Raw genomic sequence first — 27658 nt, forward strand, 5'->3', positions numbered from 1 at the left:
CACCTGCAGCTGTAATACAAAGAAGTAATATTGGACTACACATCTCCATGGTATCAGCTAGTTGAAATCCTTACATACATAAGTAAAATGTAACTTACTCAGTAGTGGGGCGTTGGGCATATCCGGGCCTCCTGGATCCATTCGGACAACTGGTCTTGCTTGCGTCGTTTCAAGTCCGCATGGTGGTGGCGGACCTGCTCACCAGTGCGTGGAATGCCAGTAGCACTGGTCAGATCACGAGCCAACTGGTCCCATGCCTCTGCCCTATATGCTCCCCATGAGACCTGGCCCTGCATGAGTTGGGCCTCGTGATGGTGGACAAGGAGCCAGACCATGTATCTGGACTCCTCAACGCTAGCGCTGTGCTTTCGAAAGCAGCGTCCCTCACCTACTCCACTCATTCTGACTGCAGCTCTGATCTACAATCGTTTCTGCTGTGTATTCCGCCTATGGGGCTTATATATGCCGATTTTCCGCACATTTCTCTGATTGGCCGTTTTGGAATTGTATCTACTTCACTGAAAATGCTTTATCATGCTCCATTCTGGATTTTATCCCATATATATGCTATTTCTGCATTTCTAGGTATTGCTGTCATGGCTTAGTGGTTTAGTACCTTGACTCTAGTGCATGGTATCCTGGGTTCGAATCTGGCAACTGATTTTTGATTTTCCTGACAGAAATGAGTTGAGACCTGTCAATCAAACATGCCAAAAGCACTTTTAAGCACTTAAAACCAGGTCTGCGCTCGTTTGCGGAGCTAGCATGCGCACTGGCAGTTAGCTTGTGGGCGCCCGGCGCAAAGCGGTGTCGCTGGGATAAACCTTAATTGGCTAGTGACACACATGTTCAGCTAAGCACAGCTAGTTGCAAACAGTTTCACTCTGTTAAACCGATGCCTAGCAACAGGCACGCAGTTTACAGCTTTTAAACACTACTCAGCTACGGGCACTCCGTCTCACAGCAGCTTACCTATCAGTACATTTCTGACTATTTTTGTTATTGTGTTACTTCAGAATATATGCTCCGTTTCATTCCATTTTACAAAGGGAATACATTTACATGTGTACAATACTGTCAGGGGCTTTTTAGTGCTTATTTACAAAAAAAAGGTTGTTGTGGGGGCTCGAACCCTGCCTGCCTACTCTTAGGCGGCAACTCTACCGCTAAGCTATTACTTCTTGGCTTACTTTGCATATTTAGTTCTTATATCCTTTTCCACTGATTGCTAACTGTGATTGCGCTAGTAGCACATCCGCGCACGAGCACACAGTAACAAACATTCACGGGTTTTAAAAAAAAAGGTTTTAATTTAATTTTATTACATCTCTTCACTTTATACAGTGATGGTCTATCGGGGCATGTGTTGTGTAGTGTGTTTATGCACATTTCCATGGCCTCTCTCGTGGCTGTTTACTTTCAGCCATTCTAGTCTTCCGGGGGCGTGTCCGCTTGCAGGGCTTAGCCTACAGACACGCCCCTACTCTCTTACGGACCGTGTAAGAGTTACTAGTGTGATTCAGCATGCCTTATGCACCTCATGCATATGCATGACATGCTGACATCACACAGTTTCACTGCAGCCTCCGTGTAAGAGTTATAACTCTTACACGGAGGCTTCCTGAATCTGGCCCTATGTCTTCCTTCTAATATGGGGGGGGGCATCCTCATTCCTAGCATGGCCTAGCACTAAGGATTCTGCACTGCTTTTTTTTTCAAATACTGGATTGGTGCATAAACCAGGAGTGGGCATGTTTTTATCATGGAACCCAAGCACCCAGCTTATATTTTATTTTTTGACCTAACTTTCTCCATTATATATAAAATGTATACCTGAATTCAGAAAGAAGCAAGTGTGACTGTTGTAAAAATAGTCTGTTAATCCCAATATACAGTGATTCAGAGATACATTCATTGCAATGATCAAAGACCATATTGTTGGTTAACCTGCATGTCTCTGAACTGGCAATGAGTGCCACAAGTGCATTGCTGTGATACTCACCACTGGCAACCACTGAACACACCTTTATACCATTTGAATGTATCTAATTTCACAGTTTGTCCAGGACTTTGCTATTTATATTTGTCGTCCTCACAAAGTTTCATTCAACGTGGTGCTCATTTAGAGCATCTAGTTGAATAATCTGGTGCCGTATATATTTTCTTAGTTATTTAGAGAAGTACAGCTGCAAAAGTGTGTCCACTGTCAATTGTCCCATATTACTGCCTTTGCTTATTATTCTAAGGGGACTTGAAGCACAGAGTCCCTAAAAGTTTGCACAGACAGACAGACAGACAGACACACACACACACACACACACACACACACACACACACACACACACACACACACACACACACACACACACACACACACACACACACACACACACACACACACACACGTAGATATAAACATCCTCACTCACCCCACCACTACCTCTTGAGTAAATTCACTGACAATTACCGCTAATTCAGTCTCTCCCATTGAAAGTAATACGTGAATGTGATCTTTTGGCCATGCTAATTAACAAGATTAGCCATGTTAATTTATGTATTTGGGTAATTCTGCTGGTTGCATGACTGCATAAATACCTTACCATAGATATTTTTAGGAGACGAGCACAAATACCTCTCAATCTCTAAATGATAGCAATCTGGAGAAAGCCAAAATTATGGGAGAACAATGGCCCAAAATCAGAAATACACTTTAAATATTGATCTTATAAACTTAGAAAGTTGCTAAAATAACAGGTTTTACATTAGCATGCATTTTCCAAGGGATATGAAGTATAAAATGCAAATGTATGTCATTACATAGTGGCTTAAATCCTTGATGATTTGCCAGAAAACCACATATTTTATGAGGATCAGACCAAAAATATGAGGCAAGAATCTTTGACATTCTGTTAAAATCTGGACAGGTGAGAGGTATGAATAGATATGAATGGTCATATGCCACTTCCTAATTCGCATTGTGATAAGCCGTGGAGACAACCCATTGCAGTGAGTTAAAGGGCCATATATAATCACTGCAGTAGCAGAGCTGTCTTTCAATCGAAAGAGCTAACCACCAGTAGAAAAATGAGCATGTATGTTCTTATGACTGGGAGTATCCCTTTCTGAATCCCAGGGACAGTCTTTACATTAGAATCAACTTGATGAATTTTGTGAAAATAAGATCCACCATGCAGTGGTGCTCTCCAAGGTTTGAGGATAAATTCAACCTAACATTACTACTCTCCACTTCTTGCTGATTCTATCTCACCATTCAAATAAAAAAAGACTTGAACAGAAGGGTGTGTATAAATGTTTGGGAATACATGAAAGTCCAAAAAGAAAAACTGGAAAAAATGGGAACCAGGCTTAGTAAGGAAAATGTTTCAGCCAACTAAAGCTAGTATTAAAAATTGACGTGACATCTAGGAATAAAGTTCAGGTTATAAATCAATGTACATTTTCTTTTCTAACTTATGACTTTGTTGAGATTGATTGTCCCCAAAGACCATTGAATCAGCTGGACAAGAAAAGAAAAATAATATTTCATGCTTATCAAATGATATATATATATATATATATATATATATATATATATATATATATATATATATAAACGGTTTACCTTTATATAGTTGAAAATCATGTTGTCGATCATCCTGTTGTATGAACCAAAATGACGAATTCTGCATGTTGAGTGTCACCGAAGTTCGAAACTCAGCAAATCGAATGGCAAATTCACTGAGTTTCGAACTACAATGTTGAACACACAATGTAATGCATGAAGGCAAGCCCCGCTGCACCCCCCACCCCCCTACTTTAATATTCTAACTCCGAGATCGCACTACAGTGGGGAATGGGTCCATTTCCCAATCCCCACTACAGTACAATCCGCACCCAAAATGCAGAATCTGCAATGAGCGAATGTCACTGTGCATTCGCTCATTGCACATTTGAAGCATTTTTTTTCGACTTTTCAAAATCTTGAAAAAGTCCTTTCAATCTTTTGGCTTTCACACATGTGCAGTGCGCATATATAAAAGTAAACCTATAAAAACTTGTGCATGTCAAGATTATATCCTCCTTATTCAGAAGGAGGTAAGGGACTGCTTATGTTTCTGTTGACATCATCAAAATAAACTTAATGGTAGTCCTAAGGCCCAGAAAGGAGAAATCTAGGATGGTGTCTTTTCTTAGTTTAGCAGGAGCGTATTGCACAAGCATGGCAGTGGAAATCAAACTAGAAAAGGGTTAGAATTAGGAGGCAACAATAATTATCAAAAACAAAAGAAACAAATATACAAGGAAAAGGACAACAAAAAGGAAAGAATGATAGAAACACCACAATTATACCACGACCGTCCATTAATATTCCAAAACGTGCATGCTGATTGGTCAGCGTGCAAGTTGTAAATCGGAGTTATAGTAATGGAAAAAGGTCCGGTCTCCCAGACTTTTTCCATTAGTATAACTCTTTTTTTTTTTTTTTACAGCAATGGAGAACGCAAGATCTCCATTGCTGTTTACAACCTGCTTCGCTATGTTAAACGAGTTTAACATAGCGAGACAGCTTTTAAAAAAAGCAACGGAGCATCTCCATTGCTTTTTTTAAAGCTGTCTCGCTTTGTTAAACCCATTTAACATAGTGAGACACTTTAAAAAGCAACATAGATCTTGCTTTCTCCGTTGCTTTTTTCAAAACTGTCTCGCTATGTTACATGGGTTTAACATAGCAAGACAGCTTTAAAATAAACAACAGAAATCTCCGTTGCTTATTTTAAAGCTGTCTCGCTATCTTAAACCCATTTAACATAGCGAGACAGTTTTTAAAAAGCAACGGAGATCTTGCTTTCTCTGTTGTTTTTGCCCACAGCTCTGATGTACTGCGTAGGCATACGCATGCGCAGTACATCAGAACTGCCGCAGAATACCAGACAGCTGCAGAAGGGCAGCAAGGAGGCATTATACAATGCCATTATTTAAGAAAAGTAATTTTTTTTCCTTAAATAATGTCATTGTATAATAGCAATAACCCACTTCTGGGTGTGGGTAATGCTGGATTTACCCACGGTTGGCTTTGTTTGGTTCCTCGGGCTTCGCCCTCGTGATCAAACCACACCAACCATAGGTAAATCCAGCATTACCAACACCCAGGCGTGGGTTATTGCTATATTATAGTGACAAGTATAGAGAACTCATGGAACAACCATATGTTTATCAAGATTTGGTACATGAATGGTTAAGATTGATGAATTCAAATGAAAAGAGGAATGGCTAATTAATGCAGATCATGGCAGCAGGGTACATACATGCTGGTTTACAATCTCTATAGTAAAATTGGGAGAAACAAACAAATACAGGTTCTGTAATACAGAAATGGAAATGGTTGCATATGTCACTGCTAGCCGGTTGATGGTCTGTATACAGAAAGGCACAGTAATGTAACAAAACTGTTTCACTGGAGAGGGTGCAAAGACTATTATATAAGTAGCTGAAAAGCATGAACCATAAAGCATTACTGATAATGAAACGTTTGGATCACATGGAATCACTTGATAGCAGTTAAGAAAATCAGGCATAGTAGCTAAGAAAAAAGGACAACAGCAGAATTAATTATTGACTGAAAGACACAGTGTCAAAAAGTACCAACACTTGAAAATAAAACTACAAAAATGTGAGTTTAAGAGGACCAAATAGTTTAAATAGTAGCAGGAGCAGCAGGGATAATAAAAATAATTGACAATCATGCTTAAATATGTTACCAATATAAACAACCTTGTACAATTTGCAGAAGGAAGCAATCCTTGGTACCTTAGGGGTGTTGAGAAGTGCACTCTTGTTCAACATTAAAGACTGAGGCAATAAAAATGTTCTTAACTCTAACTCTACCCTGACTCAGGAATGGGGTCCATTCCTGTCACAATTTTAGAAACCTAAAACAGTTGGAGAAAGTTAAAAGGTAAGCAGAGGTAGGAAAAGGGTAAAGAATTTCAAGACCATGTGGAACAAACCTGAAGCAATTTTATTGCTTGTGGAATGTAAAAAATAACATGAGGTCATCTGGGTGAAGTAGCACTTACTTAGGTGCCATTTATTATTTTATTTTAAGTGGTACAAAGAGACAGGCTCACCTGTAGCCTTAACAATGTCTGCTAATGACTCAGATGAGTCCCAATTACTGTTAGCTCTTAACAGATTGTAAACCACAAACCGAACAGCCAAACTGCAAAAACCAAGGTGTGGACACAGTATGCCTGGAGACACCAGTCAAGAAATAATATCGCTTTTAATGTTAAGCTGGTAAAATTTAATAAAAGATAAGCACTTTCGTCTTCTTTAAGAGAGACTTCATCAACCCTCTTTTATCAACAAGTAAGCAATTTATATGATTCATACAACCTACCCTGTGCCAGGTCACCTAAATAGCTATTCGGCTTCACAACACATTTTTAATTCTCTATAAATTCTTTATCAGATATCAGAAATTAGTTTAATGACTCCCACAATATGATCATCCAGATTCTAATGGTTTATGCTCAGTATGTCTTAATATCTGTAATACTTCAATTACACTGTCCCTTAGACTTAGTTGTAGCACATAGCTAAGAACAATATCAGTCCATTACCTCTGCAAAATGGCAAATTATATTATTGTCAAAACTAAACATTGTCTTTGTGCAGATTCCTACAAGCCAATTTCACTTCTTTCTCTCTTGAACAAGGCTGGAGCTACTGGGTTCAAAAATCTTCTATACAAACAGCAACATTAATTCATAGGAGGTAAAAGTATCTATACAGTCCTGCTATCGCTAATATACAAAAAAAAAGCTGGCAGGTTTATGTTTCACTGAGTTCACAAAAAGAGTTTTAGTTATGAGACCATCACAAATTGCTAAAAAAATGCCCTTTTACAGCTTTAGGCATGTTCAATGACAATATCTCAATGGGTATCACAAGGCAGATATCTGTCAAAGTTATTTTAAAGCATTATGGCTCCTCCACTCATCCACTAAATGAAGACATTCCACTGTGTTTTATAATTGGACTCCTTTCATCTTCTATTTTCATGGATGTACTTGATAGTTGACTCAGAAAAATACATGTTTATGCTACATATACAACATGATGCTGATGGAATCCTGCACAGGTCTGTCACTGATGAGTGGATCTGGGTCTAAAAATCAATCTTAATAAATCAAGGAATATCGATTATGGTGCATGTAAAAAAACTTGCACTTTCTAGAAATATTAATACATGACAACTGCAAAGTTTTTTTTTTTAACTGAAAAATTAAATACATCATACAAGTAGTTGTCCAGACGGAACCATCTCTTACCTTCAACGTGTATGTAATCAAAGCCACTGCCAAAGTACAAACTTTTTCGGCAGCGTATAATGCAGCCACTGGCTTCATCCATAAGGAAGCTAGATGGACTCTTGCCAAGCAGCCATTTTTCCCCACTCTAGAATGTGACCACCAGTGTTTACCAACACATCAGGCAGAGTAGTAAGCAATAGTTAAGGAAGGGAAGACAGAATCTGCTGTATTATGCCTGTTAGCCTTGTCCTGATCCAGGCTACTTAGCTGTACTCTTATTTATATACTATTGAATTTAGACAAATGTATCGTTTTTACACATTACCCTAAAACGAAAAACATCAGGCAATTGCCTTAGACTCAGCAGTCAGAGAAAGGAAAATATTCTGGAAATCCATTTCCATTCCACCCTCTACATCTCTAATGTGTTTTTTCTTTCTAGGTTATCACTGTTGGAAATTTTTGATACAGAATGGAGCACTGGCCTCTGATTAGGTGTTCTTCAACTGAAAGAAATACAGCAAGAACTGATTTTTGACAAAAATAATTAGGATCACTGATGTGGGAGAAAATAAAATAGAAGCTCTGATTAGTGCTATGGGATGTCACTCTGAACTAACTGAGCGCATGCTGCTGCCTGAAAGGTTAAACCTCAAGCAGGCTAGTTTATCTAGCACAATTGCATGACAACTGAGGTCACTGATAATCATGATGTTAGTATCATAGGATACATTTCCAAGGCCGGCAAGTGTGTTGCAGGCTACCTTCATTGCCTGGGTATCAAAATGTTTTGGGGTACCAGGAATGCAAAAGCCTAGCAGAAAATAATTTTCAGGTATTTGGGTAAAAGGGCGTCACAGTAACTGAAAGAGAGGTTAACTGGAAATTTCTATTCATACGGATGAGGGTGTTGTTGATCACTGGCCATTATGGGTGAAAGAGATACATAGACTGGTGATATCCACTCTCGTCTGGGGGTGGGGCTTTTGATTATAGTGGATGGACAAGGCATAAGCATACTCACAAAGTGATAGGAATGAGGCCTTGCAAATGGCCTGCAATATAATGAGAGTATATGCAAGTTCAATGGTTTAACTCTCTTTTTTACATCACTGTTTTTTAAGTCAAAAGCGTTTTTTTTTTCTTTACTCTTCTCACTAGCTCTCTATAATCTTCCTTGACTACTCTTTCTACTGTCTTCTAAAATCTATGAAGCAAATTGCCTCAGAGAAACATTCTATTGTCATAACAAACCAAACAAGCAGGATAAATGAAAAAAACTGTTGCAGAAACACACACAATGCAACCGAGGATAAAGTAAATCTCTGCTATGCTCTTTTCTGTTCACAATAAAGCAAACCAAATGTTCCACAAGCATGAAAAGTTTATTCTGTGGTTCAGGAGGAAAGGGCTTACCAGCTTTCCAGAGTGTTTTTATTGAATAAACTTTTCGTGCTTGTGGAACATTTGGTTTGTTTTATTGTGAACGGAATAGAGCATAGCAGAGATTTCCTTCATCCTCGGTTGCATTATGTGTGTTTCTGAAGCATTATTTTGTAATTGTCTTGCCTTCATGCAACTACATCATGATAAAATTGGGTTTTTGTAACCACTTTCTCCAAAAATTATACTCATCTTAATGACATATTTCTTTTTATACATCTTGAAATAGTTATGCTATACTCCTGATTTTTGACACTGTATAACATTTTATTGCTATTTAATGCCTTGTAATAATCCTGTAACATTGCTGTTTAATGCTAATTTATAATGAAAATTGTATAATATATTGGAGCTTTTCTCCCTGGGCCTCCACTGAAAAAGGGCTCTTCAACTCAGTAGGACAAACCTTTTCAACAAATGTAAAATAAAATAAATAAAATTATTTTTTTTTTCTTTACAACAAATGGCAATGTTTTTTCTATATCTGGCATGCATAACTTTTGGCTCAAGATGATTCCAACCTCTGAAGTGATATTCCGACTCCATGTGCAAAAATGGGGAAAAAAAAACTTGTGGATGGATAGATGCATAACATTTTATAGCTTATTGGTCATCCTTCCCCTGCTTTTCTCTGTTTCTCAAGATATTTATCCCTGCCTTTAATGCTCTCTGTCCATGTCTTACTGCACTTAATCAATGTATTTCTCCATTATTAGCCCCTCTATCGATCATTATCTCTCCATTATTAGCCCTTCTATCAGTATTTCTCCATTATTAGCCCTTCTATCTATCAGTATTTCTTGATTATTAGCCCTTCTATCTATCAGTATTTCCCCATTATTAGACCTTCTATCGGTCATAAAACATATTTCTCCATTATTAGCCCTTCTATCTATCAGTATTTCTCCATTCTTGGCCCTTCTATTGATCAGTATTTCTCCATTATTAGCCCATCTATCTATCAGTATTTCTCCATTATTAGCCATTCTCTCTATCAGTATTTCTCCATTATTAGCCCTTCTATTTATCAGTATTTTTCCATTATTAGCCCTTCTTTCAATCATAAAACATATTTCCCCATTATTATCCCCCTTCTATGAGTATTTCTCCATTATTAGCCCTTCTATCTATCAGTATTTCTCCATTATTAGCCCTTCTATCTATCAGCATTTCTCCATTATTAGTCCTTCTATCAATCATAAAATGTATTTCTCCATTATTATCCCGTCTATGGATCATAAAACATATTTCCTCATTAGTAAACCTTCTATCAATCATAAAACTTATTTCTCCATTATTAGCCCTTCTATCTATCAGTATTTCTCCATTATTAGCCCTTCTGTCTATTAGTATTTCTCCATTATTAGCCCTTCTATCTATCAGTATTTCCCCATTATTACCCCTTCTATTGATCATAAAACATATTTCTCCGTTATTAGCCCTATCGATCATAAAATGTATTTCTCCATTATTAGCCCTTTTATCGATCATAAAATGTATTTCTCCATTATTAGGCTTCTATCAATCATAAAACATATTTCTCGATTATTAGCCCTTCTATCAGTATTTCTCCATTATTCCATTTGGGGAAAAAAAAACTTGTGGATGGATAGATGCATAACATTTTATAGCTTATTGGTCATCCTTCCCCTGCTTTTCTCTGTTTCTCAAGATATTTATCCCTGCCTTTAATGCTCTCTGTCCATGTCTTACTGCACTTAATCAATGTATTTCTCCATTATTAGCCCCTCTATCGATCATTATCTCTCCATTATTAGCCCTTCTATCAGTATTTCTCCATTATTAGCCCTTCTATCGATCATAATACGTATTTCTCCATTATTAGCTCTATTATCGATCATAAAACGTATTTCTCCATTATTAGGCTTCTATTGATCATAAAATGTATTTCTCCATTATTAGCCCTTCTATCTATCAGCATTTCTCCATTATTAGCCCTTCTATCTATCAGCATTTCTCTGTTATTAGCCCTTCTATCGATCATAATACGTATTTCTCCATTATTAGCTCTATTATCGATCATAAAACGTATTTCTCCATTATTAGGCTTCTATCGATCATAAAATGTATTTCTCCATTATTAGCCCTTCTATCTATCAGCATTTCTCCATTATTAGCCCTTCTATCTATCAGCATTTCTCTGTTATTAGCCCTTCTATCGATCATAATACGTATTTCTCCATTATTAGCTCTATTATCGATCATAAAACGTATTTCTCCATTATTAGGCTTCTATCGATCATAAAATGTATTTCTCCATTATTAGCCCTTCTATCTATCAGTATCTCTCCATTATTAGCCCTTCTATCTATCAGTATTTCCCCATTATTAGCCCTTCTATCGATCATAAAATGTATTTCTCCATTATTAGCCCATCTCTCAATGATAAAACTTAAGTGACCTTTTCCTTAGCCTTTGTTTAACTTTGCATTTACCTTTTTGAACTCTGACCTTCTTTGCTCATGCTGCACTCTCATAGACTAGCCCCATGTTGAACAACAGAGTTTATCACTGATTTCTTAAAAATATACTTTTGCTGATCTCAGCTAATATCACTCATAGCAAAGTTTCAGCTGCAGGCAAAATGCTAATCACACTCATGACAACTATGTAGAACACAACATCTGGCAAATAGTCAGTTTTCATGCAAAAAAAAAAACAGCTCAGATCAGTCAAGCCTGTGGTGTGGCAGGACAATCAGCTGTATGCCTTTTTAGTACACAGTACATACAGTCAACCATTTGTTTTATGATAAATCTGAACTAAGGCGCATCTTTCAGCTTAGCTATAACATTTTGTTCAAATTGTGTCACCTATTAACTTTCTTAATATGGCTGAGTAATCCAAAATGCAGTCAGCGCACAAGCACTGAGTGTTTACACTTCCCTTACACCCCATTCATGCATTCTCATCTTCAGCATAGCAATAATTGGGCTGCTTGAAATCTTCCAGAAAAGGAACTTTACATACAAATATTTCAAGCATGGGCATTAATGCCCTTCTACCAAAACACTTGTTCCCATAATGTGTCTAGGCTGTTCTTAAAAATATCTAAACTAGTACTTGCTTTAATGTAATTTGGTAGTCTGTTCCATGCATCAGCTACTCTGTTAGAGAACCAATTAGTACAATTTTCATTCCTATAGAATCTTCTACATAGGTTATCTGATGATTTTCTAGTACTCTTTGATAACTCCAAACATTCCCAGAGGTAGTTGTCTGTAAATGACTTATATACCTGAATAAAATTAAGATCTCCTCTTAGATATCTGTAAGAAACACTGTACAAGTTCATATATTTTAGTCTTTCATATTTTTCACATCCATGGATGCCCTTAGTATATTTCTGCTGTACTGTTTCCAGTTTACTCATGGTTGTTTTCTTATAGGGTTTCCATATTGTTATTCCATACACAAGTTTGGGTCTAATATAACTAACAAACAATTATTTCATTATTTTTGGTTTTCTAGACTTTGTAAATCTTTTTATATAATCATTAACCAATTGGTTGCTATGATTAGAAAAACTTATAGATGAATCTACGCATATACCCAGGTCTTTAAATGAGTCTACAGTTTCAATCACTGTGTTCTGTGTTAAAAATCACCTTTCAATTTATTTAACATTTGTTTAGCAAGAAAGTCCGACTTAGAATGAAGACAATTTTTAGTGGAGGCCCATTGAGAAATGCTCCAGACACGTCTTTGAAACATGGGAGGAAACTGCAGCACACAGAGGAAACCCAAATGAATGCAGGGAGAACATGCAAACTCCACACAGAAGACACTCCACCTGAGAATTGAACTGAAGAACCTCTTGCTGTGAGGCAACAATGCTACCACTGCGCCATTTATGTCTCCCAAATCTCGCATGCTTAGTTTTTGATGTATTTATTAGCATATTATTCTCCTGTGTCCAAATGGTCAATTTGGACAAGTTATTTTTCAGACATGTCTTATCTGTAACACATGTAATCAGTTTACCCAATTTCAGGTCATCTGCATATAAACTGTAGAACACATCAAATGAAAAAGTTAGGTCTGAAAGTTACAATCTAAGCAAGTAAGGGCAAACTTTAGCTTTGTACATTCAGGAATGAACTTAGGATAGGAGGTGCAAACATGATGGTCTTAATTGTGCACACGTATGCTTCGGTTTATCCATCAGATCCTGGATGGATTGTAGTAATTTGTACTAAATCTAGATGCATCAGTTGTAGCCTTATGCTATGTCAGTCCCTCTGCACCCCCCACTAATGAAAGCACTGGCTTGAGTCACCTGTACTGTCTCTATGGCTGTCTATGTGTCAACTGCCTGCATAAATACCCACATAAACTCATTTAGGACAGGAATTGCATTGACTTTCTATGTTCTGATGCCCTTTCAAATCCAGTGCTCACTGCACAACTGAGCACTGAGATGCTAGTAACTGCATTTTCAGTATTAAGTCGCAAGGATTAATTTGCCACTTTCTGATCAAACGATTAATGTCTTTCTACTTCATCAAGGTGCTCACTCACTAGTAAAGTTTAAAACCTGCAAAAAGACTCAAAAGGCTAAAAAAGTGAAAGAAACACTATAAGAGCCGGCAAAAAATAAAGTAAGTGATATTTATTTGAGATAGACACTTTCGACTAGGACGTTGCCTCGCCTTCTTCAGACAAACGGAGAAAACCTCCAACAAACTTCCTTTTATCTAATTAAGCTTGATGAATACTCCAATTAACGTGGGTTGCATGTTGCCTTAGCAACGTAGTAACAGCAACCCACCAACAATAAAATGTTAAAAACAAATATTAATACTACATTTATTTATTATTTAAAACACAAGAAGAAAATAAAAAAAGTTAAAAGGTAACATTTAAAAATTGCTGGTTGGGCATCCTAAAGTTTGTAATGCCCTAAACCTTCATATATTAAGGTTATATTTACTAGGTTCTCAAATAAACAAAAAGAACATTGCTTACTGACCCGGACTATATGTCCTAAGAATAAGCTGTAAACTGCATTGTGAATTAACTTAACCTTACTTAAAAATCGCCAAGTTGGGAAATATAAAAAATGAAAATATAATAAAAATAACAATAATGATATTAACACATATTACAATTTTTGATTAAATTAAATATGTTGCACCGTGTTATGCAGAAATTAGTTCAGAATAAAAACAATGGTTACTAGACAGGAAAAATATTTTTGATCCAAGTTTCACATTTAAACCTTAGAAATGGGACAATAATCAAGTCAAACAGTAAAGAAAATAGATTTATACTGCTGTAAACAACTAAAAAGTAAAAACAGGCAAACTATACCCTCTATACAAAAATCAACAACCAATTCATCTTTTCAAGGAAAGGAGCCTCAAAACACATTTAATAGAAAGGCTGTCATTGATGCCTGGAAAAGTATGGGCTCGAGTTCTAATCTGCCATATCAACTCATCTATTTCTAGCATTGTTTGCCATGGTCCTCCTCGGATATCTTCATGCCTATGTTGTAAAACTGAGAATTTGAAATAGTGGCCAGAATAATCTGAACAGTGTTTGGCCAAAGCGTTGTAAGGGTCCTTTCTACTTATGGCGTAACAGTGTTCATATATTCTTTGTCTTATTTTCCGCTCTGTTTCTCAATGTAAAAAGCATTACAAAAATTACACAATGCAACATAAGTAACACTTTTTGTCTCACAGTTATATCTGCCATTCATTTTATATGTTTTGTGATTTATAACAACCTGATTGTTGACCATTATATGTTTACATTGGGAACACGAACCACATTTAAACATCCCATTGGTTGTACTGGAATGTGGCTTCTTCCTCTTCTCTAGAAGGGACTTGAGGTTTGGACCTCATCTGTAAGTGATTTTTGGACTAACTCCAAGGGCTTTTGACAATATTTCATCATTTTTAATGATATCCCAGTTTTTATTAAAAGCCTCCCTGATAAGCCGATAGTCCAAAGAATATGTATACAGGAAACTAGTTTGATACACCCCACAGTTGTTTTTTCCATTAGTGGGTCCATGGTCTCGGCCAAAAGATTGGTTGGCCAAAATCCCAGCTGAAAGGTATCCTTGACCCTTTAGTAAAGGTATAAAATGACCACCACTTCTCTTAAACGCAACCTCGTTTTTGATGTTATTAACTAAACTATTCGGATAACCTCTGTTGATAAACATATCTCGAAGATGGTCACATTCTAGCTCAAAATCTGAGTCTTCTGAAATCATTCGAGCAGCTCTAACCATTTGCCCCTTAACCACCGCCCTTTTCTGATGATACGGGTGGTTACTGGCAAAATGTAAGAAACTATTTGAATAAGTCGGTTTCCTGTAAATTGTACTTTTATATCTACCATTATATCATTAACCAATAAAATATCAAAGTAGTTGATTGAAATTTCCCCTACATTGTAAGTAAATTCCAGAAAGTTGGTGAATTGTGTGATATTGTTAATAAAAGTTGGAATTAAGGATGGTTCTCCTTTCCAAATACAAAACATGTCATCCTGGTACCTAGTGTACCAGGTGACATTGTCTTGGAATAATGGTTCCTTAAACAAAATATTATTCTCCCAAAAGGCCATAGTGGCGTTGGCCAAACTGCCTCCACAGGGAGAACCCATGGCTATGCCAGATTTCTGCAGGTAGAATAGGCCTTCAAATACCATGAAGTAAAGCCATGAACCATGAGCAAAGTTTCAATTAAATAAATGGTGTTATCCTTGACCTTTTTACCATGTAAAAATTCTCTTACCCATTGTATACCTATATTTTGGGGAATAACTGTGTATGTCTTTAACATCAATAGTTAAAAACTGCACATTTGCCTGATATTCAAGGTTGTTGATGTTGGCAAAAAAACTCCACGAGTCTTTACAGATTTGTGGTTCACTCTCAATTAACGGTTTCAACACACTGTCTATGTATTTAGCACATGCATATGTAATTGAACCGCGACCATCAACTATGGGTCTAAAGGGGGGGCAGTTATGCCCTTGTGAATTTTTGGAGCACCAAACAGGGCTGGTGTCTTGGGCGCTATCATGGATAAATATTGATAAAGGTCAATATCAATAAGACCCTCTAAAAACAAATCCTCCAAGGTGGACCTAATCTTCTTATACGCCATATGAACTTTGTTTAGAGTTACCTGAATATAGGTAGGAGTGTTAAGATGTTTCATCATACTATTAACATATGTACTATGGTCCATGAGCACCAAGCCTCCCCCCTTATCTGGCTTCATGACTCTGATGTTGCAGTCATTTTACAGGTTAACAAAATCATATTCAGTTGGAGACATGTTAGGTTTAACTGTATTAGTCGTGTGAGTAATCTTGTCTTTAATAGCCCAAAGATCAATTTCACACATTTTTTTCGAACATGTTCAAACATGGGTGTAATGGAGGATTACACAAGCTTGAAACTTTTAAAGAGTTGACAAAGCTGGTCATAGAACCCATTAATAAGTTGAGGTTGAGCTTCCGAACAAAAAGTTTCATGTCAATAATGACTTTGACTATGTCCATATTCTTCCCAGGAACAAAGGTTAAACCTTTTGATAAAAAGTCAACCATCTCCTGTTGGACTTCTAAGGAGGTGTAGTTGTAGATAGTGAAATCACCTTCCCCACTTATATGCAGACAGGATGTCTCCCCAAAATCGTTGATGAGGACTATCTCCCCTGTGCTCTTCTCCTGTTCCTTGTTTGGTGTTGATTGTGATTTGGTTGCCGATAGCTCTGTCGGGTGTTGGTGGCGGACCGAAAACCCTGTTGGTTCTGTCCTTCCGCTCTATCTGTGTTATGTGAATGCTCACTTTGCCTGTTATTACTGGGAATGTTGTTTCCTCCGTTATTATTACTATTGTTTATAAGCCTCTCACTTCTTCTTAATGGTTGAACTTGACCGTCAGTGTTTAAAGAGTTGTTGTTATGCAATAAATTTGAGGTGCTTGTTTGGTCATTCTCATCGTGATTGTTATCAAAATTTTCAATAGGACCTATAAGCACATTAGGTGGAGGCTTAGGGTATGCTCTATTATTAGTGTAATCATTAATGTCCCTAGCTATTTTCTTCTTTTTTGTGACAAGCAATTTATTCATAGTTGCCTCAATGCTTGTATAGATCCTACAATATTCATATTTGTATCTTAAAAAAATCATTGTGTGTTTTGATAACATGCTCAAACACCTCTAGTTCAGTTTTAAGAATACCAATATCTTTACTATAAAAATTAATAAGAGCTTGTAAAAATTCGTACCCTTGTCGGTCAAAAAGTTCAACAAGTTCACGATGAAACGCTGAATTTTCCACTAATCCTGCTGGATATCACCATTGGCGCAGTCCTTTGGGTATGATTTTCTTCTGAATACACTCCTGTAAATATGAAACTTCAAGCTGCAGTTTCCTGCACTTATACAACTTAGTGTCAAAGTCATTAATGTTTTGAAGCAAAACATTCTCTGCTTGTTCGTTAAGATCATTAACAGGACCGTTCTGACTATTTGAACCGCTAAAAAAGTTGTTGTTACCCAAAAAGGTCACCATAGAAGGAATAATGTCCTCATGCCTTTGTGAAACATTGTTACAAGGGCTCGAGGGAACTAGGTGCCCTTTTTCTCCCTGCTGGTTGTCACCATTGGTGATGGTGTTGTTAATTACTATGTTACCATCCCTGACATTGGCCATGTTCCTTGTATTCTGATCTCTACACCTTTCTCCATTCAGTGTAATACAACTCCCTTCATTAGATCTTCTTTGTGCAATGTTCATTTCCAATTTTATGTTAATCCCAGAGGCTTTAATGTTCTGGGATAAAGAATCCACTCGCCCTAAGAGAACCTGCACTAGGGCAGTAAGGTTGCCAATAGCATTGTCATGTGCTGCTTGAGAGTTCTTCCCTTGTGTAAACAAATTTTGAGATGCCGCTCCAGTTCCGTTCGCCATACTAGACAAGTTCAAAACACGCAAAAAGACTCAAATGGCTAAAAAAGTGAAAGAAACACTATAAGAGCCAGCAAAAAATAAAGTAAATGATATTTATTTCAGATAGACAATTTCGGCTAGGACGTTGCCTCACCTTCTTCAGACTAGACTAGACTAGTTTCCTGTATACATATTCTTTGGACTATCGGCTTATCAGAGAGGCTTTTAATAAAAACTGGGATATCATTAAAAATAACTAAATATTGTCAAAAGCCCTTGGAGTTAGTCCAAAAATCACTTACAGACGAGGTCCAAACCTCAAGTCCCTTCTCGAGAAGAGGAAGAAGTCACGTTCCAGTAGAACCAATGGGATGTTTAAGTGTGGTTCGTGTTCCCAATGTAAACATATAATGGTCAACAATCAGGTTGTTATAAATCACAAAACATATAAAATGAATGGCGGATATAACTGTGAGACAAAAAGTGTTACTTATGTTGCATTGTGTAATTTTTGTAACGCTTTTTACATTGGGAAAACAGAGTGGAAAATAAGACAAAGAATATATGAACACTGTTACACCATAAGTAGAAGGACCCTAACAATGCTTTGGCCAAACACTGTTCAGATTATTCTGGCCACTATTTCAAATTCTCAGTTTTACAACATAGGCATGAAGATATCCGAGGAGGACCATGGCAAACAATGCTAGAAATAGATGAGTTGATGTGGCAGATTAGAACTCGAGCCCATACTTTTCCAGGCATCAATGACAGCCTTTCTATTAAATGTGTTTTGAGGCTGCTTTCCTTGAAAAGATGATTTGGTTGTTGATTTTTGTATAGAGGGTATAGTTTGCCTGTTTTTACTTTTTAGTTGTTTACAGCAGTATAAATCTATTTTCTTTACTGTTTGACTTGATTATTGTTCCATTTCTAAGGTTTAAATGTGAAACTTGGATCAAAAATATTTTTCCTGTCTAGTAACCATTGTTTTTATTCTGAACTAATTTCTGCATAACACGGTGCAACATATTTAATTTAATCAAAAATTGTAATATGTGTTAATATCATTATTGTTATTTTTATTATATTTTCATTTTTTATATTTCCCATCTTGGTGATTTTTAAGTAAGGTTAAGTTAATTCACAATGCAGTTTACAACTTATTCTTAGGACATATAGTCCGGGTCAGTAAGCAATGTTCTTTTTGTTTATTTGAGAACCTAGTAAATATAACCTTAATATATGAAGGTTTAGGGCATTACAAACTTTAGGATGTCCAACCAGCAATTTTTAAATGTTACCTTTTAACTTTTTTTGTTTTCTTCTTGTGTTTTAAATAATAAATAAATGTAGTATTATTATTTGTTTTTAACATTTTATTGTTGGTGGGTTGCTGTTACTACGTTGCGAAGGCAACATGCAACCCACATTAATTGGAGTATTTTCATCAAACTTAATTAGATAAAAGGAAGTTTCTTGGAGGTTTTCTCCGTTTGTCTGAAGAAGGCGAGGCAACGTCCTAGCCGAAAGTGTCTATCTCAAATAAATATCACTTACTTTATTTTTTGTTGGCTCTTATAGTGTTTCACTCACTAGTAAAGAATTGCCAGTTGTGTGGGTTAAAAATTATTCATATCAGCTTCTGGCCAGAGAAATGGTCTTCTTTATTCTGAATATTCCTTTTATCTGATACGTTGCATCAACAGACTAAACCATCTCAAATGAAAAAGTAAATAAATCAATCGGTTATTGATGAGCAAGGTCAGATGACAAAGACAATAATGATGGTTAGATGTCCATGATCATTAAAGCTGTGCAATGTCCAGATGAAACTCCACAAGTTTAAAAAATAATGTTAATCACAAGTCAAGAAATCATTAATCAATTGTAAATGCAGAGCACAGCAATAATTAAATCGCTGCAGTCCCAACTTTTTTCTCTGGCCTTAAAATAAGCACCTCTTATACAAGCATTTCATATCAAGAATAAAAGCAGCTCTGTGTTTTACCTCTTCAATAATATTGCAATAAGGAACATCCACACTTTGAAATAGTTTTATGCACAGGAAAGATGGCAACAATTTTTTTTTCCTATAGTAATGAAAAGCAGAGTTTTTAGTTTTTATTCCAGTGTAATTGCTTCGTGGTGCTGCGGTAGCATTGTCGCCTCACAGTAAGACATTGTCCGGTTCGATTCTTGGCTAGAGCGTCTTCTGCGTGGAGACATGCGTGAATGGCCGTACCTTAGTTGAAGGTTGTGCGTCAGGCCTGCCAAGCCAGTACATGAAAATCAACTGTCAATTATTAGTGGACCGGAGTTCTGCTGTGGTGACCCCTAACCGGGAAAAGCCGAAAGACGCAAACAATTGCTTCATAAATTTTAAAAACTCCTGTGATGTTATGTACTCTTAATGATGCATTTAAGTGATAGTTTCATTGAAAATAGAGCATTATTTTCCAACAAAGTTAAACTTTTGTTTTCATTACATTGTAAGACAAACTTTCACTGGGATCACTGTTTTGAGCAGAAGATTTATTTTTACCTCTAGCATTACTATCATCTGTGTCTCAGTCTTCCTTCTGTACTTCCAGTCTTTGTAACAGTCCCTATTCCACTTTCCTGTTTGCTTGTTTTGTTTTCTAGAATTATTAATTTGCTGGTGAACAGGTATTGTTGATATGATTGACAAGGTGATATGATGCAGCAGGGCAGCCTAAGAGATGAGTAACCGTGTTGCGTGGCAACAACTGGGATAAACTGGGGACACTAATGCTATAAGGACATGGATGCTAGTCGTCTCTTTATCACAGTCGCATTTTCAAATGCAGAAGTCCTTAGCACTATGCAGGCTGCACCTATGAGATGGCAAATTTTAGGAATAATGAAGCACAGGTCTTGGGGCAGGTACATAATGCTCTGATTCTGGACACTTACAGCTCCTCTCCCAAATGCACCTCTATAGTACTAATGTACAATGTATTGCCTGCATTGAGATGCCACCTTAAAATAAGCTTTAAAAACTAATTAATTTTAGCAAATACATGCTTTCACTGGAAGATTATGCAAATTGTGGGTATTTTAATTATGCAAATTGCAGGTATTTTTTATGAAAAAATTTAGTCAGCCTCATATACTGGCCTTTAAAATAGTTTTATTTGCATGTTGCTGCAAAGTTTAAAAAAGTATCTATGTAATGTATCTTTTGTCCAGTTCACGGACTTATCTAGGCATCATTTTAGGTATATTTATCATGACCTTTTCACTGTGAATACATTTCCATTTTGACTTGACTTGCAAGCTAGACTGAATTCATCACAAAGATTCAGTGACTGTTTTGACACCCAATATCAAACTACTGCACTCTCAGCGTTTATGGTTCTATACTGGCTGCCCACAGCTTAGTGAACAAAGGATATGCATGCACTACAAATTCTCACCTCAGTTATCAAGAGTTATGTGATGCTTTCCACAGAACCCACCAATACAGTACTTAGATTTTGGACATTTTCAGATCAAAACACAGGGAATCACCCCCTTTATCTTACTCTACTAATTGCAAGAAATGCATAATATAAATACCCTCCCTTTGCAAATTGCAAAAAGAAAACATTGTTTAGCAGCCCATCTTTTAATTGTCCCTGTTTTTTTTTCTTTCTTTTATTATTAGTCTCACATTTCCTCCCTTTGTCTTGTTCCCCTTTATATGTATGTAAATAAGCTTTTTGTGATCTGTGTTTTTATGTTACAGACCATTCATTAGAACAATTGAAACCTACAAGGGTATTTTATGTAAAATTTTCTTTTTCTGACATATTCAGAAACACACATACAAACATGCAAGTTTGCCATTCAGTATGCCTGAACTTTAGGGCAAGATAAATAAATACCAAAATTAAGATATATACAAAGACAAAATAATTCATTCTCTAGTTGATGAAACTAAATATAAATATATATATATATATATATATATATATATATATATATATACACACACACACACACACACACACACACACACACACACACACACACACACACACACACATATGCATATCAATGTCTGGTCAGGGGTCCATGAAGATAAGATGTGGAACTAAAACATCCAACTGTTCTGAATCTTAATTTTTGACAATGCCAGTGGCTGAAACTGGACCAGACTGCTGAAGGGCCCATTCGTTTTCAATAACTAGAGGCAGTGATCAATAGTTCTCAAAAAATTTTATTATTTTTTTATTAGATAAAATTTGGGAATTATGCCCATGATTATGATGTATAAATCCTCACCATTCAATGACCTAACTATAATTTTCTGGGGTGTGTGTGTATGTGTGTGTGTGTGTGTGTGTGTGTGTGTGTGTGTGTGTGTGTGTGTGTGTGTTAAAATAGATTATAGGTACAAAAAAATCAATAAAATAAGCTGATATCATTTTAAGTCACAGAAATAAAAGGAAATACAGGTTGTGGAGGATAAGAGCTCTCTCTTAAAATGCCCAGTACCATGAAACATCAAAGTTTTTCAGAATTTACCAAAAGTACTTATTCTGAGTGCTATATATGCTGATTAATCTTGCTGAAAACAACTTTCAGCAGTCATTCAGTTTGTGCCTTTACCCTCTGGTGTGTGACCTGGAGTTGGTAGAACAATATATATTGCAAAAAAAAAAAAAAAAAAAACTTTCACTGAATATAGATTTTAATGGGTTTCATTAATATAAATTGTAATCATAGTAAGTGAGGTTCATGAATCAACATGAATCAGTTTTTCTAAACCTACATGCAAACGTGGATTTTTTTTAGAATTTTTACCCCTAGTTAAATGGAAAATCAGTGTCCTTTTCAATAACTACATCAAGAGACCATAGTAAGAAAAGATGAATCCAAAGCAGTGAATTTATAGATGATACAGAATGCAACACATGACTTGATAGTATAAATAAAATGTAATAAATCCAAAAAGTCAAGTTAAAAAATTATTCTTTTTTTTCTAAAACTGTAGCTTTCCCAAATAACTAATATACAGTCAAAATTACTGCCTTGGAATTGCCAGATAAAGAATCTCAATTTTTATAATTTAAAATTTTTACTTATATGAAATAGGAATTTAAAATAACTGACTTCATAACAGTCAACATAACTTGTATATATAAATGAGATTGTCAATTAATTTTCTTATGCAAACTTACTATAACAATTACAACCATAAGTCTGTAATTATGAACAGAAATTCACTGCATCCACCATTTCAATGAGAACAAATAATGGGGAAAGTCATGCATGTTTTTTATGTGAATCTTCATGTCAGTTCAATATAATTATCATTCAAGACCATAACGTATTTTTGCCTGCTTACATTTTATTGCATCTTATATGATATAGCCACCTACTACATGAATACATATTCTCACCTGAGCTGTAGCTATAAAGAAAACAGAATAGAAAGTTAGCATTCAGAATTCCTTCCTTAAGAAAAATCAATGCTCAATTTGTATTAAACAGATCTTCGAAGGCTCATACACATTTTGTGTCATACCCAGGTGAACCTCAGCCACCCAGCACTGTGCAAGGGATTTATTTTCATTCTTCTTTTATCTGGAATTAAAATTACATCCTCCCTAGCCTTGTTTCAGAATTATGTCTCTTGCAGCAAACATTGCTACTCAAACAGTGGTACCATTGCTTTCTGTTATACTTAAGCAATATGACTAGAAGTTTATTTGTTCTTGACATCCATGCGTTTGTTTGTATCATAGGCAGCAACTTGGCTTCATAGATAACAAAATGCAACTCACAAAAGTTAACCATAAAGAACAACAAAAAAAAAAAGAGAAAAACTGCAATTATGACAAGCAAATATTTTTTGAAACAGCATTCTAAACAGCGTGATATAGACTGTGTCAAAAGTATTAATATAGCAGAATAAATCTGTATTATATACGTTGTTGAAGCCAATACACGTAATAAAGTTTTTTATCACAGCTTATTAGTTAATGAAATAGAAGATTGATTAACTTATTTACTGATCATCTCCTTATTTTGCACAAAATGAAGAAATACTAGACATCATAGTCCAATCTATTGTCTGTCACTATTTCTTGTACAACTATTAGCAAACACAAATTCCATTCACTTGTTTTCACTCTTGGGAATACCATTTTTATGTATCTGTTTATAAAATGGCGAAATGCATGATTGCAGTTATCCAGAAACACTTTCCCATATGTGAATAAGAATCCAGTAAAGAGCACACCGACTACGCAGACCCAATTATGTATAAGTTTTGGTTGCAAAATCTTAAAATCCAAAACTCTGGAAAATTTACATCAGTGAAACTCAAGTCTAGTTGTATTTGTAATGGCTTCTATAAACTTAAGTATTTTTTTTTCTTAATCGAGGGGTACTGCCAGATATATTTAAGCAAGCTGCTTTTCTAAGTTACAGTGGCAATGCCTACTTGAAGTAGTTTAACCCAGTGAATAAAGTTTCATGTGTGGGTGCTGCTATTTGAGAATTAGTTTCAACATACTGAATTTCTGCATATGAGGGATACTGGGGGATGTGACCAATCTTAGCTAATGTCTCTACAGCCTTGCATTTATACATAATATCCTGTAACTGAAGATCCTGATGCCATAACAATGGATCATCATGTAAAATATCTTTCAGTGTTTTGTAATCATTAATGTGATTGATTTGAGGTTTGTAGATATCTAGAAGAAGGTGGATCCCCACTTAACTTCCTCCCATTTAGTGTATACATGTCCCCTCTATTTGGCATTAAAAAAAATCTAAGAGTAATTTCCATAATATGACCTTGTAGGAATGAGTATCCCAATTAAGCATCACTTTTCTATCCAAACCTCCCATACTCTGGGATCCCATAATTTCTTTGCTGATGAAAATATATTCCTTTTCAGTATAAAAATGATGTCTAACTCAATGTATAACTATGCTGGTTTTAGATTTAACCGCGTATGTATAGAAACATTTTGTTAATGCCTCATTGTATTGTTTTAGATTTGATAAACCCCACTCCATCATCAGTCTCATAGCTAGAAATGTTTTCTGTCTACTCACTCTAGGATGGGATCCATCTCTAAGAAAAACAAACATTATTCCTTGAGATTTATCTCTATAGGTAAATGTATATGAATGTGGAAGATGTTTTATTAGAAAATAAGAGTTTGGAAATAACTAACATGTCTGCTCATTTGGATTTCTGTGAGAAAGCATAGGAAGGATTTTACCAGTGCCTAATTGTACTACTCATCTGCCTGTACAGGGGTTTACAATTAGCTTGTATTCCTTTAGAGGGTTTGTCTGTCATCTGTATTCCTAAATAACTACATTGCAATGTTACATTTCATGGCTTGTCAGAAGATAAGGAATATAAAGTGTCTGTAGTATTTTTGATAGAAGAAATAAGGTTTGTTTTCTTTTCATTAAACTGTAGCCTATAAGTTGTTCAAGGTATTTTAAGCCTGCAATGTCCTTCGCAAACTGTGTTGCTGATGAGTGACCCACACTACATAGTCACTGCCAAACACTGTAGAAACAAATGTTCTATAAGCCAGAACAGTAATAACAGCATGTGCTAATTTATAATCCAGAATTTGTATGTATATTTAAAGATATATGCGTACAGATAGATAGATGTAAAGAAAATGTAATGGGAATAATGAACATCCCTGCCTCATCCTGCATTACAGGCATGATCCCAAGAAAGCAATTCCTACTGAGGTAATAGATGCTGCTTGTATTTAACAACTTATATATATTAATAAAAATTTCAGGGAGATTTAAAGATTCCGGATGCTCCCAAATAAAATCCAAGTCAACCCAATCAAAAACTTTTTGGAGGTCTGTCAGTATTGCTACCCTGCATATAATCCTGTGCCAACACCATTTGGACATTTAGCCATTACCTTAAAAGATCAGGGCTGCCTGCTCTATAAAACTTGCTGCAGGCAGGAGATGAGATTTCCTATAATGTTGATGATTCTGTAGGCAAGGATTTTGGTGTAGCTTTGTACTTCCAGTTTAAAGACTGACAGATTTGTAACTGATGCGTTATTATTTTATCTTTATTTGTGTTATGGAACAGAATGAGTTTTACTGCTAATGTTTCTTGTTGGACCCCCACTCCACTATACTTTCTCCTTCATGGAAAACTTTGAATGGTTCCTTAAGCTATTCTTTAAATAAAAAATAAATAATCTGATTTAAGTACATCCAGTCCAGAAGCCTTTGGAGAATTAAGATTATTGATTGCATCTAGTATTTCCTCTTCCAAAATTAGTTGCGCCATCTTTTAACTTTTATCAAATAGACAGTTTTCTCAGTTTTACTTCTGATAGTATTTGGACATAACTTATAACCTGCTTGGGTACAATCTTGTTGATTTAAACTGAATTATGTGTTATAAGATGTTACGCAGGCCTCATCGATTCATAATGCGCATGTATCCATGAGTTTGTGGGTTGCTTAGTCTTTGTGATCTTATTAGTTTGTCTGTGGGTACAATATTAAATGTATTCTGAGATGAGAACAACATCTACCCAGTTAAAGACATTATGTACACCCTCTTTCTACCAGTATCTCTTTTTCAAATACATTAGTTCAGTCTGGAGACTTGCTGGCAAACTCTCTAAACATCTGGAGGGTCAAAGACACTAAATTTGCTGGTCTAGTCAATATTTGCAACCTGTCATCCTCATATCAGAATGATCAGTTCTCCTGCATTCATCCATTACCACTGAAGTGTGCCATGTCATGTGGAACAGATATTCTGCAAGTAAAGTAGTATAAGAAGGAAGATACATCACTGAAACACGTCTTTAAGACATACAAATATTGTTTTTGCTACATGTATCAACTGTTTCAGTATCTTAATAGACTCCTACAGACATTCAAGCTTATCCAGCATCTTCCTCAAGAAGACACAGCATCCTGTGACCAAAGGCTGTCTCGTATCTAGCTAATAAATGCCATCAAGGGCATCATACATAACAAGCCCACACATAACAAGCCCACAGCTAACTACACTGTTTCGCATACTGTATTGTTTACCTGCTTTTCTTGGACGATGCCTCCTTGGTTTTATTGTAACAAACAAAGCAGAACTGTTTTCAGCCTTCAGACTGAAATTGTAACAGATAAGAATCTTCTTTTCTACAATAATTTCCCTCAAAATATTGATGCACGCCTTCAAATGAAAAAAAACAATGATCCTTTTGAAGGAATGTTCACTCCTATGACCTTGTCAAAGGAGAAGAGGGACAGACATATATTCACTCTTGATAAGCAAAATTTCAAAGTGGTTTCACTATTACCCTCTCTCGTTTCAATACTCAAAGGAGCACAGAGGTCACTCAAGCATCCTCCTAATGATGGAAGTGTATTTCCTCATTCAATACATGCAAAGCTTCAATCATATATTGAAAAACACAAATATTTGTCTTATGTACAGTTCAGATCTGCTGTGTTAGCATCACACCTCTTCTAAAACTTGCTGTTTAACCAGCGCCTTCTGCTGCTTTTACTTAAATTCAGTTTGTAAGTCTGTGAGACACTTTGGATAGACTTGATATGCAGAAGATCTTGCATCACAAATGCCAACTGCATATTGATCTGCAAGCTTGTAATAAGCTATTTAAAATGTTATTATCACAGAAAAATGCATTGTTAGAAGACAAAAAGAATGATATGTTACATCTAAATCATAACAAGTCTCTCAGAAATGAATACAAACACCAACAGCAAAGTCCACAGCAGAGAAACGACAGGCTGCAGCAAACTGTAGTTTGAAGTCTTTTAATAACCTTTAAAATCCAAAAAACATCGAATATCTCAAGCGCTTTCACCTGGTTCCTACCAGGATCTTGATAAAGCCTGGTAGGAACCAGGCGAAAGCGCTTGAGATATTCGATGTTTTTTGGATTTTA

General features: G+C 36.0%; 1 protein-coding gene across 1 annotated transcript in view; it reads right to left on the reverse strand.

Moving 5' to 3' along the window:
* Positions 1-27658, reverse strand: part of LOC122802129 (gamma-aminobutyric acid receptor subunit gamma-3-like) — a 672869-nt gene that overhangs the window by 229053 nt on the left and 416158 nt on the right. The gene's annotated exons all lie outside the window — the stretch shown is intronic.

This window comes from Protopterus annectens, chromosome 5.part0 (genome assembly GCF_019279795.1).
Source record: "Protopterus annectens isolate FY-2018-M chromosome 5.part0, PAN1.0, whole genome shotgun sequence".
In the NCBI taxonomy this organism is placed as follows: domain Eukaryota; kingdom Metazoa; phylum Chordata; order Ceratodontiformes; family Protopteridae; genus Protopterus; species Protopterus annectens.